Below are 15,131 nucleotides of genomic sequence, written 5' to 3' on the forward strand. Positions count from 1 at the left end.
TCAGACAGCAATTTCGTTATTTCCGAATTTAATTTAAAAGTAAATACTCAATTCGGTATTGTGAGCCAAATTTATAGAGTTTTCCAAAATAAAACTAATTTATATATATATATATATTTTTATCTATTACAAGTTTAAACAATAAAATTTAAAAATAAATTTTTTTAGCTCAATCAAAATCCTTTAAAATAAAAGTTAATAAAAAAACTAGTGTAGATCAACCTAAAACAGAATTTAAACTTCGTTTTTATTTATAGATTTTAGTTTATTAGAATTTAAATGTTTCTTTTAAATTAAATTAAACTTGATAAAAGCATAAATATATTCTTTAATTAGATTAAGTTTAGAAATGTTAATAACTCCAAATCTTTTTACTTATAGATTATGTATCTAAATAATTTGAATTAATTGCTTTTTAAAGTTTTATTAATTGTTTAAAACAGTATTATACATTAATATTTCATATAACACGATTTTATAAAAATTGAACTTAGTGATAGACTGTCTTCTCCAAACTTCTTACACACACATATATATCAGCCTTCTTATATATATATACATATATATATATAGTGCAAACAGTTATAATCGTCACAATTTTCTTTAACAAGTGATTCACAGCATATGAAAAAAACCGAAACTTTCTTTGTGGGAAAATTGTACTTTAAATAATGATGAACAGCTTAAACATGATGCAAAGTAAAGTGGTTTTAAAGAACCACTTTTCTTTGTCTAAAAAAAGCGAACAAAGGTAAAGTAAAGAGTTAAGTAAAAACCAAAAATGATTGAACACGTGATAAAATTAAACTTTTAAAGTGTTACTTTTTTGCAAACAGAAACAGTTTTAATCAAACACTGTTCACCTTGAAGTTAATATTTTTTTGCTGTTGTTATATGTTCAAATTTTGCATAAAATCTGTATTTTGTATAAGTATTAGTGTTTATATATTTAAACACGTGATTATATAGTGTTTTTTTTGTGTTATAAAAAAAAATCATTTTTCATTATTAAAAGCTCTTATTAAAAGCTTTTATTTGTTTGTAAAATCATAGACTCTGTTTCTTGTTGTGTAAAATGTACTATGAAAAACAAAACTTTTTAAATAAAAATAAAAAAGTTAGATAAGATAAAAACAAATGAAATTAAACAAAACAAATTGAAACTATCTAATCTATTATAAATTATAATGGCTTCCTTCTAAAAAAGGTCCTAAGTTATGAGAACTCAGCCTAAGTCAATTAAATTAACAACAAAGAAAAGTTCAAAGATTACAAAAAAAAACTTTATAAACTTTAAAAAACTTTATAATTTGTAAGTAAAGTAGTATTAAATAAACAAACTTGATGCAAATTTCAACTTCTGCTTCAAAATTTCAACATCAAACTATGTACAAAAATTGAAGAAAAAAAAAAGTATAAGAAGAAGTTGCTGAAATTTATTTTAAAAATTAAAACTTTTAAAAATTAAAAAAAATTTTAAAATTTAAAAAAATTTTAAAATTTTTAAAAATTAAAAATTAAAAAAAAAAATTTTTTTTTTTTTCTCCTCCCTTAAACGCGGTCTCTAACGACCCGAAAAAAAAAAAAAAAAAAGTTCAAAACTTGTCAACTCAAATGCTATCTGTACCAATTATGGGGGGTGTAGAGTGTGGATATATATATATCTATATATATATATATATATCTATATATATATATATATATATAGATATATATATATATATATATAGATATATATATATATCTATATATATATATATATATCTATATATATATATATATATATAGATATATATATATCTATATATATATATATATATATATATATATATATATATATATATATATATATATATATATATAGATATATATATATATATATATATATATATCTATATATATATATATATATATATATATATATATATATATATATATATATATATATATATATATATATATATATATATATATATATATATATATATATATAAATAAGAAAACATCAAACAATACGAATTCTCTTAATACAAATAATAATTTATTTTGAGAAATTTTCACTGGGTTATGGATACCAGCATCATCAGCTCGTAAAGTATTACAAAATTTTTTGAACGTTAAAAAACAGTTTAATAAAAATTTTTTTTTTTAACTGACGTCAGCAGTTGAATGGCTTCTTGTTTCGTTACGCAAGAATATAAAAAATGGAGTCCAAAATTTAGTTTTAACAAATTGCCCATTATCGAGATTTATTCGGCCATTCGATGGGAAACATTGGTGCCTCTGTATTTCGAGTGCTTCTCGTACTTTACGGTCGAATTTTTTTGTTTCAACTTTAAGAGTTTTAATTTTCTCCCAATTAATTTTTTCAGAGCAAAACTTGCTATGTGTTGCAATTGCTGACTAATGATGTTTGCCATCATTTAAACTTTTTTGGTGTTGTTGAATTCTTGTTTTAATTTGTAATTTTGTTTCTCCTACATATTTTTTCGAACAATTGCATTCAACTAAATATGTACCAGGCTGGCTATTTAGGGGCAATCTAGATTTGTTTTTACATGTTAATATTGTACTTAAATTTGGATTTAATTTAAAAACTACTCTATAGCCAACTTTTCTAAATATTTTCCTTAACTTTGGTGATAGTGAAGGTATCCACGGTAATGATACTGTTGGGAAAGCATTGTTCTCGGATTGAATTTTATTGTTTTTTAGGTAGCGTTTTTTCCTAATTTGATTTGCAATACTTTTTAGTTGGCTTTCGGTGTACCCATTTTCATTAAAAACTTGAATAAAAAAGTTTATCTCATTTTTTAAATGTGTAACACTGCATATGGAGTATGCCCTGTGAACATAACTTTTGAATATTGTCCATAAAATTTTGGGGTCGTGATTCGAGTGCGGTTTTATTTGAATATTTGTAATGGCTTCTTTTCTGTAAACTTTAAACTCATACTTACCTTTGCTGTTATTTATTATTGTTATATCTAGGAAATTCAGAGTTTTGTTATGGTTTTCTGTCTCAATTGTGTATTGTATTGCAGGGTGTTGTTTATTTAAGATTATTTTGAATTTTTCTGCTTCTTGGATGTTTGAAAATCTAGCATGGCTATCATCGACGTATCTTAGATAGGATTTTAAGTCGAGAGGAGGATTTAATGTCTTTGCAATTTTGAAGGCATTTTCTTCGTGATGTTGCAGAAAAGATTCTGCCAATACAACGTTGTTCGTTGTTCCACAAAAAATAGCAACGATATAAACAAAGCTCTATAAGTGTTTTTGTTTCTGATATAGTAAGCTTGGTAGAACATCTGTAGGAATCATCTTTATTTAATTGATCTATAAGAATTAAAGTAGCTTCTTTAAGTGAAATTGATGGATAAAGGTTTATTACATCGAATGAAACTTGAACTTCGTTTTCGTCTACATTCCATGAGTTTGCTTTGTTAATAAAATCAAAAGAATTTTTCAAACGTGTTTTATTTTTATTTAAGATAGGTTGTATTGCTTTAACTAAGTCGTTAGATATTCCATAATTAGGTGTGCCGATAGTTGATATAACTATTCTCATAGGGTAAGCCTTTTCAGGCTTATGAGCCTTAATTAGACCATACATACGAGGTGGGATTGGATCACTTGGATATATACTCTCATATTCTGTTTTTGAAAATCTTTGTTTTTTATTAAGTTGTGAGAGGTTTTAATTTTTATAGCATAACTAGAAGTAGGATCTTCACTTAAAACCTTTGTTTGACCAATTTGATCGCGAATTCTTTCTAAAGCTTTTTCGTGTTCAATTCTCACAAACCCATTACCCTTATCAAACGGATATATATCGACAAGTTTGTTTTCCTTAATTTCCTTTAGAGCTTTTCTTTGCTCTCTTGTTAAGTTTTGACTAATTTTTTTACCCATTTTAAGTTCTTTTAAAACATTTTTTCTCAAATCCAGCGCATTTTCAATTTTGTTGTTATATTCTAGCTTTAAAGCAAACGACTCTGTTGTGGCGATAATATCCATATAAGGGATATGTTTTAAAGAAGGTACAAAGTTTGGACCGAGATTAAGAAGATCATTTTGGTTATTAGGAATTTCGGTATTGCATAGGTTCAAAACAGCGTTCTTAGTATGTGTAGTTAATTTACCGTTTTTAATTTTTTGTTTATTCTTAAATTCGTTTTGAAGAATATTAAACTTTTTGAATAATCTTTCTTTTGATCTTATAAACATTATTTCCCGGGCTTTTTCAGTAACTCAAAATAAATTATTATTTGTTTTAGAAGAATTCGTATTGTTTGATGTTTTTTTATTAATATAACATACACTCTTATACACGATGTCTACACTGAAATCATATATATATATATATATATATATATATATATATATATATATATATATATATATATATATATATATATATATATATATATATATATATATATATATATATATATATATATATATATATATATATATATATATATATAAATATATATATATATATATATATATATATATATATATATATATATATATATATATATATATATATATATATATATATATATATAACATTTTTAAAGTTTTAAAACTGATAATATTGATCACAAACAAATTGATTGTGTTTAACCTTAGTTTTAAATTTCTAACTAAAGACTTTTACAAGTCTGGCTTTTGACATCACTTAAAAATATAATTACCCATAGTAAATGTGAGAAAAATTTATATATTCGGTTTACCTAGATTATTTGTAGAACTTAAATAGTAATATTTGAAGAGGTAGTATGAACTTAATGTTTTATTAATAAAGCTTCAAGAAATTTCAGAGCCGACGTCATGGGTTTCGAAGTGGGTATGTAGGAGGAGGGGTGCAATCTTAAATTTCTAAAAAAATCCACTATATCTTGAAATTTCGGAACTTAAAAAAAAATGGGGGGGGGGGGGAGAGAGAGGAGCGTGCCCCCTGACTTTCACGATGGCATCGGCCATGAATTTCTTTAATTAAATCAGGATTTATGTTTATAAGTCAAAAGATTGAAAATAGTGGAAAAAAATAATCCTCTCCATAATTTTTTTTTAACTTAAAGATGCAAATTAACAATAATAACAAAACGAAATTGAACTTCTTATTTCAAATTCTATAATAATTCCAATTGAAAAACTTTCCAATATTCATTTAAATCTGAAGTTGTTTATTTGTGAAATTTAATAATAAATTTAGACAATAATTTAATTCATAAAATAGTTTATAAAATAAATATTAAAAAAATCTTAATTTGGAGTCGGTATTAAGTACGAGCTAAGTATTAGCTCGTGTTTAACTCTAGCAAATATACGTTGTTTAAGTTCGGCTTGTTTGAAATAAATCTCATAAAATCAAACAAGTGTTTGTCGTTAAAACAAACAAACTGATAACACAAAAATTTAATTTCGGTTCTTTTAAGCATTTTAAATTAAAACGAACAAAAAAAATAATTAATAAATATATGGTTGATTTTATTAAAAAGTCATCAATCGACAAGTTTTTTAATCAATCTTATTTATTAAAACTGCTAGTTTGTCAACTTGCATATGTTCCAACCTTCTATGTTTTAATCCACAATGCATGAACTATTGTTTTTTTCAAAAAGGTGGGAGTTGCAGTCCCTTCACCTTCAAATAAACGAAAATTCCTATCGCACCAATCAAATTTGATCAAAAATAAAAAGAGTATTTTCTTTATAAAAATTTGAAAAAAATACAACTGATTCTATAACTATAATATTATATAATATATATGATTATATATGATTTATAAAAATTTGAAAAAAATACAACTGATTCTATAACTGTTAATGGGAGTCATTTCAAAATTGTAACACCAAAACCTGGTGAAAATAGGTGCACAAAAAAGCAGAAAGCACATCTTTTTACTGCAAAACATTTTAAAAAAATCCAAATGCTACAACTTGATAAAAATATTTTATTCAAAAGTCTCCTATTTTACAAACTGTTTTTTGCTGTTTTATAAAGACAAAGTGAATTTAATAGCTGTATGAAGTAAGATAATTATCAAAGGTTTTACGTTAGGATAAACAGAATTAGACACCTGCAAACAATCTACGTAGATCGAAATTTTTTTTTCTATAATATTCAATAGTTAAATATTATCATTTAGTGATGTCAAAATCCAGACTTGTAAAAGTTTTTGATTAGTTGGAAATTTCAAAAAATTCATAGGACCAATACATTCGTGGTCTAAACATAAGGGGCGCAGAAAAGCATGTTCCCAGGCGAGACACTTGAACAGATTAATATTGTGTTTTTTATACAGCACTAGTTATAAAAATAGACAAAAAAGATTTTAAGACAGCGCTTTGTTTATGAACAAAAAGACGGCACTTTAAAAGCTTTTTCTTGGCACTCTTTAGATATCATATACAAAAACTTTTCTGGTGTCAAAATCATTTTATGTAAGGTTTTTAAAGCACTCTTAGTTTTAATGTAAATATGAAGTTCTACTTTTATTTATTTGTTTGATCTTTTATATTATTAAAAGTTATCATGCTGGCATCAATGCTGTTGTGATATTCTTAGCTTATCCATTTATCGGTAAAGGCATTACCAAACTGGCATCAAAATCAACGTCAAGACTTTATATTTGTTTTTGGCATAAGTAAAAGTATTACTCTATAGTCAATCTCAATTGTATTTTTGATTAGTTAATAGCATTATCATATTAAAAATACAATTGACACTGGCTTAAATATTTCTTGTGCTAACACCAAGAGACATGCGGCATGTCGTGTAGTCTATGTGCATAAAATACGTGTCTATTTACTCAATAGATATACATTTTTTAATTTGTTCATAAAGTATTGCGTTAATGTATGTAATTGCGCAATTTTTTACTGGATTTAATATACCGCTTTAATTAAACTAATACGTCGAAAAAATCAAACGAACATTCAATTATTCAAACTGTGGGGCGGAGCAAAAATTTTTTTAAATAAGCCGGCATTTCATCAAATGTAAGATTTAATATAATTGGCCAAATATGTTATGGAACATTTTGCATAAACTGTTGGTAAAATAAGAGTAACAACTCCAAATTTTTCTCATTAATTTATTGTTTCAATGATTTCTAGATTAAAAGACATATTTATTTAGCATTCATAATTTGAAATGTGAGTCGATAAGTAACCCGTGGATACCTCGCTATTGAAATATAAACTACTTTGTTATTGCTATGATATTTGTCGTCTTTTTCATGTAATTCGTATTGATCACAGTTTAAAAGAGTAGCTTTTATTGAGTAGACACTAGATAATTGGTATTTTGTGAGTCAATGCCGAGAAGGATGGTTTCGTGTCGTTTGGTAACACTTATATACTAATGTTAATACCATCAGTACTAGTTCGATACCACACAATACCGATAATAAAAAGAATTGTATGGTATCTAGTGGTCGCGTAGTCACGCTGAGAAAAAAAAAAGAAAATGTGACCTTTTTAATTTATTATTAACAAAATAGTAAGATTGCTTTGTAGAAGTTTAGTTTATAATGTTTAGTTAACGAAGTTATAAGAGGCATAATAAATGATGATTAGTTTACTATAGTAATGGAACACAGTTCAATGTTGAACACAGAACAAAAGATTACACTTAGCGAGATTTAACTAAAGTAAAGAGACCAGATAAGAAATTAAATTACGTAAGCGATACCACATAGTTAATTAAACTAAAATTGCAATACTTCTTGAAACAGTAAATGATAAATATGATATAATACAATACCACGCAATTCTTGAGAATTTCTGTTATACTATATGAATCAATTATATAGAGAAGAGTGGGGAGAAGTGGACGCAGGAAAAGTGGTACACCTCAAAAATTCCAAATTTGGAGAGATCTCTTATCAATGTTATCTAACTTAAACAATGAGATTCCCCGCCCCCTTTTATTTAGTAAACGTCTCCCTGCGTGTGGTATAAACTACGTTTTTCAAAATTACCTCAAATAAACATTTTTTTGAGGAATGAAACGAAACAAAGAAATTTAGTTAATCTTCCATTTCTATCATATCACTTTTGTGTAATTTACGATAGAAAACTCTAACATTTTTTAATGAAGACTACGTGTTTATGGTTTTAATAGTTTTTAATTAATAACTTTGTTAATATGTCGTTAATTACTCGTTTGTCCCACCTTATCCAATGGCTGTCTCACTTTACCCCAATGGCACGGTTCCTCTTTATTATAAACTGCTCTCAACCTGAGGGGATGGAATCAGTGCCCGAAATGATGCTTTACTTGTTAAAACTAGTTTTGTGCAGTATATACATTATATAAAAAGATATTAAAATTATTTTAGAAATATTTTTTAATGTCCCGCTTCTCCCTACTCTCCCCTACATCTCAGTTATTATATAAATTTACCATTTTAAGTTACAAATCGTTTATAAAAATAAAATACAAATTTCCGTAAAGACCCGAGCTGCAATACCAAGTGATACTATCGGTACCAAACGATACCAAATAACCAATAATTTTAACACAAGTATTGGGAGTTATCACTCAATAATAGACAATAAGTATCAAAGAAATGTTTATTTGTAAAAAGGGTTACTTTAATTCACTTTATGTGAGTTTTTTATATCAAGTTTCCAATATGCTCTATTTAAAAACTGTTTTACAATTTGCTCATGTTTAAATCGTTGATAAAGATATCAACTTTTTCTTTGAGCTATTTGAAAAAAGATCAAAAGCAGATATATTTAACAGTTTTAAAAAGTGGCTAATGTTGCCAAGTTAGTGTTTTTTTTAGCCATTTATATATTTTTAACATTTTATTTATGCTTTAGTTAATAGGTGAAGGCGCATGGCTTACATTATCATTGTTTGATGTTGCACTGGAGCTAATATGTTCAATTCTTTTTCTTTTCTAGAACACTTTTTTAGGTTATTATTGACTGGTATAATTTTTGATTCAGATTCTGGAAAAATTCGTTTTTACTGGTGCAATATTTAATTACTTTTTGCATCCTATTGTTAAAGTTACTCGGTCTGCTCAATTGTCATTTAAATGAGTTAAATATGTTTTAACTCATTTAAATGGCTTTTATTGACAGAATGATTTATCCTGCAGTAGCATACAACTAATAAGAAGTATTAAATCAAGATTAATCGAGAGAGAAAATTCCTCACTTAGCAAAACCTAAATTTTTACTTTCACTAGGTGTTTAATTCACAAAGTTTCTTTCTTTAGATACAAAATGAAAATTGTTCGTCTAAAAGTTTTCTAGTTAATTTTTAGTGTTTAAAACAGACAAAACTTAATGGTTGTGTCAAATGCGTTAAGTTAGGAGGTAAGCACACGTAAAAACTGTGTTATTTTTCTGACACAATTTTAAAACATTCTGACTGATTTACGATGACAAATCCTGTCCGTTTTTTTAGGATTGGAAGACTGAGAGCTGTTAACCATTCAAATGTGACATCTTTTAGGTTACTCTTTCAGGGTGTTTCACCCTCAAAGACAAAAATTTTTTTTGCGGGTTAAGCTATTACTTTGGTTTATTTCACGGCAGTTTTATTTATTTTCTGATGGACCTTTTGTCACAACTTGTGTGAGGTTTTCAATAAACTTGCTTAAAGTTATTTCTTTTAATAACAGCTCGACTGCGTTTAATATTGGCTGCAAACTGTACTGTGAATTTAGGGTGTCTTTTTAAAAATTATTTACTCCACTTGCTCTGGAGAGGTGTTTTTAAACGATTGAATAGCTTTACTTTGGTAAGAATTTGGGAACAATTACGATGCCAAAATGTTGAACTTACCCTGCTAAATCGATTTAGCAATATAAGTTAAACATGAGGGTGGGTATTGAAAGACGATATGGTTCTTTTATCATTTGTTTACTTATCTCGATTGAAGTGTGAAGGTGGACAAGCCGAGCTAAACAGCTAAACAATAAATAAGTATCAATTCAATACAATAAGCTTACAATTTTTTATTATGTACAAAGAAAATCCAGATGATGCACTATGCATCACTAAGGGAAATAGAATTTTACTAACATTTTATAAAGATTTTCCAATTAAAACTTTTGAAATATTTTTTTACGGAATTAGGTTAGTCGTTCCTAATTAAAAAAAGATGTTTTAAAATTTTTTCAATTTTGGTTTTTTAAGAGGGGAAATTTCAGGGTTCAAAAAACATATGTTTTTCATAAAATTTTGAATTGCTTATGATGAAAACCAAACTTCTGTATAATACTCAAGGCCCTCTCAAAGAGATATTAAAGTTGTTCTTTTTAAAATTTCTATCCATTAAGGAGCATTCCCAGAACAATTATAAATTGCAAAAATTGTTCCTATTTTTAAAGAAGGGGACATGAAATCAGCAAGTATCGCCCCATCTCTGTTCTCTCCAAGCTTTCAAAATTTCTAGAAAAATTATGTTCAACATAATATACAAATATTTTCATCAAAAAATCTGCTTTACATCAATCAATTTAGTTTCAAGAAAGATAACTCAACTGAACATACAATTATCGAACTTGTTTGTGAAATCTCAAAAGCAATCTAAAAATCACAACATGCACTAGGAATTTTTATTGACCTATCAAAAGCTTTTAAGGGTCAGGGTAACAACATCAGTTTTTGCCATGTTTAATTAACATTTGTTCAACAACATCTGTAAATATAATGATATATAATAACATCTGCTCAACAACATCTGAAATTTTATTGATGTCTAGTAACATCTGAAAATTCATTGATGTCAAATATCATCTGTGCAAAAATTAAATGAGTATTGCGGATGTTGTTACATCTTTTAAATTATCAAAGTGTAATAACATCTGTGCAATAACATCTGTAGATTTCAAGATGAAGTTATTTTTAAGATAAATTAACTAATAATGCATTATTTTAACCAGATATTATTACATATAGAAATTTTTTCAGACGTAACTTCATCTGGAAAATAATAAACAAATAATGAATTATTTTAGCCAGATGTAGTTACGTATAGGATTTTTTTCAGATGTAACAACATCTGGAGAAAATTCTTCCAGATATTATTGGAATTGGCTAAAAATTACCAGATGTAATTACATCTTTCTAAAGATGTTGTTAGGGGTCGTTGAATTTACAGATGATATTGGACAGATGTTATTAGAGTAAAAGAAAAATACAGATGATTTTGGACAAAAGTGTACAGATAATCTTGGACTACTCCACAGATGTTGTTGGACAGATGTTGTAATCTTTTACCGCTTTTGATACGATCGAAACTTTTTTGAAATTATTAACATTGAAGAGAGTATGGCACAAATTATAAAAGTCATCATGGAGATAGAACCTTTGCCTAAATTAATTGCGAGTTGAATAGAATTTTTGAAATTTATAAACATAATGAATTTAATTAAAATTCTTTTTTAATTAATACAAAATGCTTTTTATGATTGTGTAAACTATTAGATAATGACAATCATGGTTCAAACTTTTTAAAATTAGTAACATTTTGGGACAAATTTTACAATTACCATGGAGATAGAACCTTTACTCAAATTAACTGTGAATTGAACAGAATTTGTAAACAATGTTCTTGTAATCAATATTATTAAATTCTAAGTGAAATCTTAATCTTAATTAGCAGAAAAATCAGAAAATTGTTATAATACTGAAAAAAATGACTGACAAAAAACGAAGTCTTAGTTCTATTTATCTTCATAGTCCGATTTAAGAACAAAAATTGTTTTAATAGCAAAATTATATAACAGAATAATAATAGTAATACTGAAAAAAATGACTGACAGAAAACTAAGTCTTAGTTCTAGTTGTCTTCATAGTCTAACTCATCAATTTCTGACTCATCAGCAGTTGGTTCTGGTAAACTGTCTCTCATGGCTACTGCAGACGGTAGGTTGTTATACCATTGGGCATAATCTGGTGGAATAACACGCGATTTCACCATGCGCATGAGATCTTTTTTTTTCGCACCCGAAATAGGCAGGCGAGTAGGATACAATGGCCGAAGCTCTAATCCTTCGAAGTTGGATCGTCGTCCTCTTCCAGACTGTACATTTATTTCGATAAAGGTAGGCGATGTAATGCTATATTTGTACTGCATAATGAACGGTCTTGACTTTTCAAACCTTGCCCACTTAATATTCAACCAGTTGACGGTTTCACCTTTAATACTTTTTGTACGATTTTTCACAATTTTACCGCAAAGTTGTTTTGAGTCAAAAAAATCGGTGTGTTGCAGTGGTTTAACAAGATATGGACACAGATTCTTGCGCACTGCAGCAATCAGAACTTCGTATTCTTGTGTAGTGTAAATTTTTTGATGGCTCTTACTGCGTTCGATAGTACTGTGCATAGAGTCAACTTCTAAATAAGAATGACCCGACTCCATATACTTCATATCGATGCATTCCAGGTGAGTTGTTTGAACAATGTACATCATTGTGGCAACAATAAATTGGTTTTTATTTTGTCCAGAGCACGTATCACTAAAAGAAGTCACCCTCTTCACAGAAACTGGAAGAGACTTCATATAATCTAACAGAGCTGTATTTATTTCATTGGCTCCTCGTTTACCTTCACTTTCGTCCCATAGGTAACAAATTCCTTTTTTGGTCGACGTTTCATAAATAGTAAAATTATAAACGGCAAGTTTCTGCATATAGAAAATTTGTGCATCACCTGCAAATGGAAGTGGTAACACTGTTTCGAGGTCAAAAGTTATAGAACAAATGGACTTGTCAGCAGCAGATGCAGTCTTATCAGAATTTTTTTTGTCCATAGCTTCCTTTTCACGAAATTTATGACTGTCATAATTTGGTCGTAGCGTTTCTTTATCATCACCACTGGCATTTCGAAAAGCATTGCAAATCGAGCGTTGGTCTTTTTTGGGAATAAAAAATTTTATATTAAAATCAGTAACAAATATTCTTCGATATACACCAATAGAAACTGGATCTGTGATATTTTTCGTTGTGCAATAATCATCTTTGTATAGTCTATAAAGTTCCTCAATACTTAGTTCAGGACTAAGGTATTTTGCCTTTGATGAAGCCCGACAGTAGTGAGATTCGACCTGAGGAAAGCTTAGGATGTGCTCTCGAACTGCATTGGTTCGCATTTTTGAAGTCTTATTGACTGGAGTTTTTCCTTTTTTTGAATTTGGTGGTATGAAAAGACCAATCTCATTTTTATTTTTTACAACAAACTGAACAGTTTTCTTCCTTATGCCAAAGTCGTGCAAAAAAATTTTTGGCACACTCTAATGACACTGTTTTCATTCGCTTCCACTGGCAGATGATATGCACAGGATATTGTTTTTGGTCTTATTCCTGAATTGTCACGACGACGTGAAACACTGCTACTTTTTACTAAATGGCATATGAAATCTTTTTTTCTATTTTCACCCTCTAGTTGGTAGTAGTGTTTATTAATTTCTAGTCGATTGGTTTCCTCAAAATGTTCTCCACACTTGAATTTGCACTTTAAACAGTTCACCATTCTAGGTGTTTTGGGCGGTACTGCTTTACCTTTTCGTGTCTTGTATGCCATTCCTTTCTCTCTTTTGTCTTTTTCAACAAATCGTTTCCAAAGATTTGGTCTTTTGCCTTGTTTGCGTCCAATTTTTGGTTCAGTGAAAGTTCGCTTTTTTGAACCATTGTTTAATTCCATGGTGAATTCTTAGAATTACGAAAAAAAACTATTTAAAATTACCTCTGTTTTAATAAAAGGTTGTTTATTCATTATATTTCGTTTGTTATCGTCTGCCATTTTCAAGAATTACGTCATAGGGCAAAGAAGATATCTCCGGTATAGTCAGATGGCAAAGGAGATAACACCTTTGCCATTTTGGGATTCCGCACAAATGTAGATAGCTCAAAACTCGCACAAATTTATTGCTCTTCTCCTACTATGTGGAGATAGATCCGCTGCCTAATCTGATTCTAGCACTTAAAATAGATGTCCCTAAAGTCATAGTTGAATTTAAGCACAACATGGAGATAGAACCTCTGCCCTCTTAGGCGACGATATACATGTTCACGTTTATAGAAGTTTATTCCTACTTATTTATTGTTCTTATACTTTTTACTTTTTAATTTATATGTTGGTTTACTCTTGTATAAAATTCTGATGAGAAGATCCTCTTGACCTTTCTCCAGACACGGAATATTTACCTTACAATTTTGTAAAAGTTTATTAATTTTATTTTTTTAATCTTATCTTGTTAAATGCTTATTTAAGGTTCTGACGACTAGATCCTTCCGATCTTCTTTTAAATACCTAGTTTATATTTGTTATATTTTTTATCATTGTGAGCTGTATAACGGCTAACAAATGTAAGCCAAATATTAAAAAAAAAAAAAGAGTACATGATACTAGAGAGAAAACCAGTTTTTTATTTGACGCAAATTTTATGTAACAAACCGACCTTTTATAACTAAAAAAAAAGTATTCTTGCTACCTCTGTAGTAAGAAACTTTTATTCATTTTTACGGGTGTGAACTGAATAGAGAACCGATTCAGGTTATTTTCCTAAAATATGGCCGGGTAGCTAGGTTGGTTAGAGCGTCAAACGAGTTGTTAAAACCCGGACTGTTTTGCAATACGAGTTCAAATCCAGTCACAGCCAACTCAGCACTTGAGCAGTATTTTGGTAGACAAAAATGTTAGTTAATAACAGACGCTACTTTGGATAAGTTTATATGACTATTTGGGGCTGTTCCTTTGCTTAGCCAACAATATCTTCGGATATAATAGCATTGTATAACAAAATATAGCATGAAATTCAAATAGATATATAAATATGATAATAATTAAACCTTTGTCATTTTTTTTTAATAACATAATAAATAAACATGCTTTAGTGTTTAATAAAGAGAACTATTGGTTTGCAACTTATTTTTACTGGTAAACTAAATTAATCCGGTAAAGAATAAATCTCCGGTTTTCTAAACAGTTAATTTTTTTAATATGAATAGAATTTGTTAATGAATGAAATAAATAGAAAAATTCACAAAAATGAATATATGATGTCCTGTGTAAATATTATTTCAAATATTAAATGATTCTTGGATTAAGAACTTATTTCTTTTTTTAATAAGAGTGCGATGTTCA

This window comes from Hydra vulgaris, chromosome 02 (assembly GCF_038396675.1).
Source record: "Hydra vulgaris chromosome 02, alternate assembly HydraT2T_AEP".
NCBI lineage: Eukaryota > Metazoa > Cnidaria > Hydrozoa > Anthoathecata > Hydridae > Hydra > Hydra vulgaris.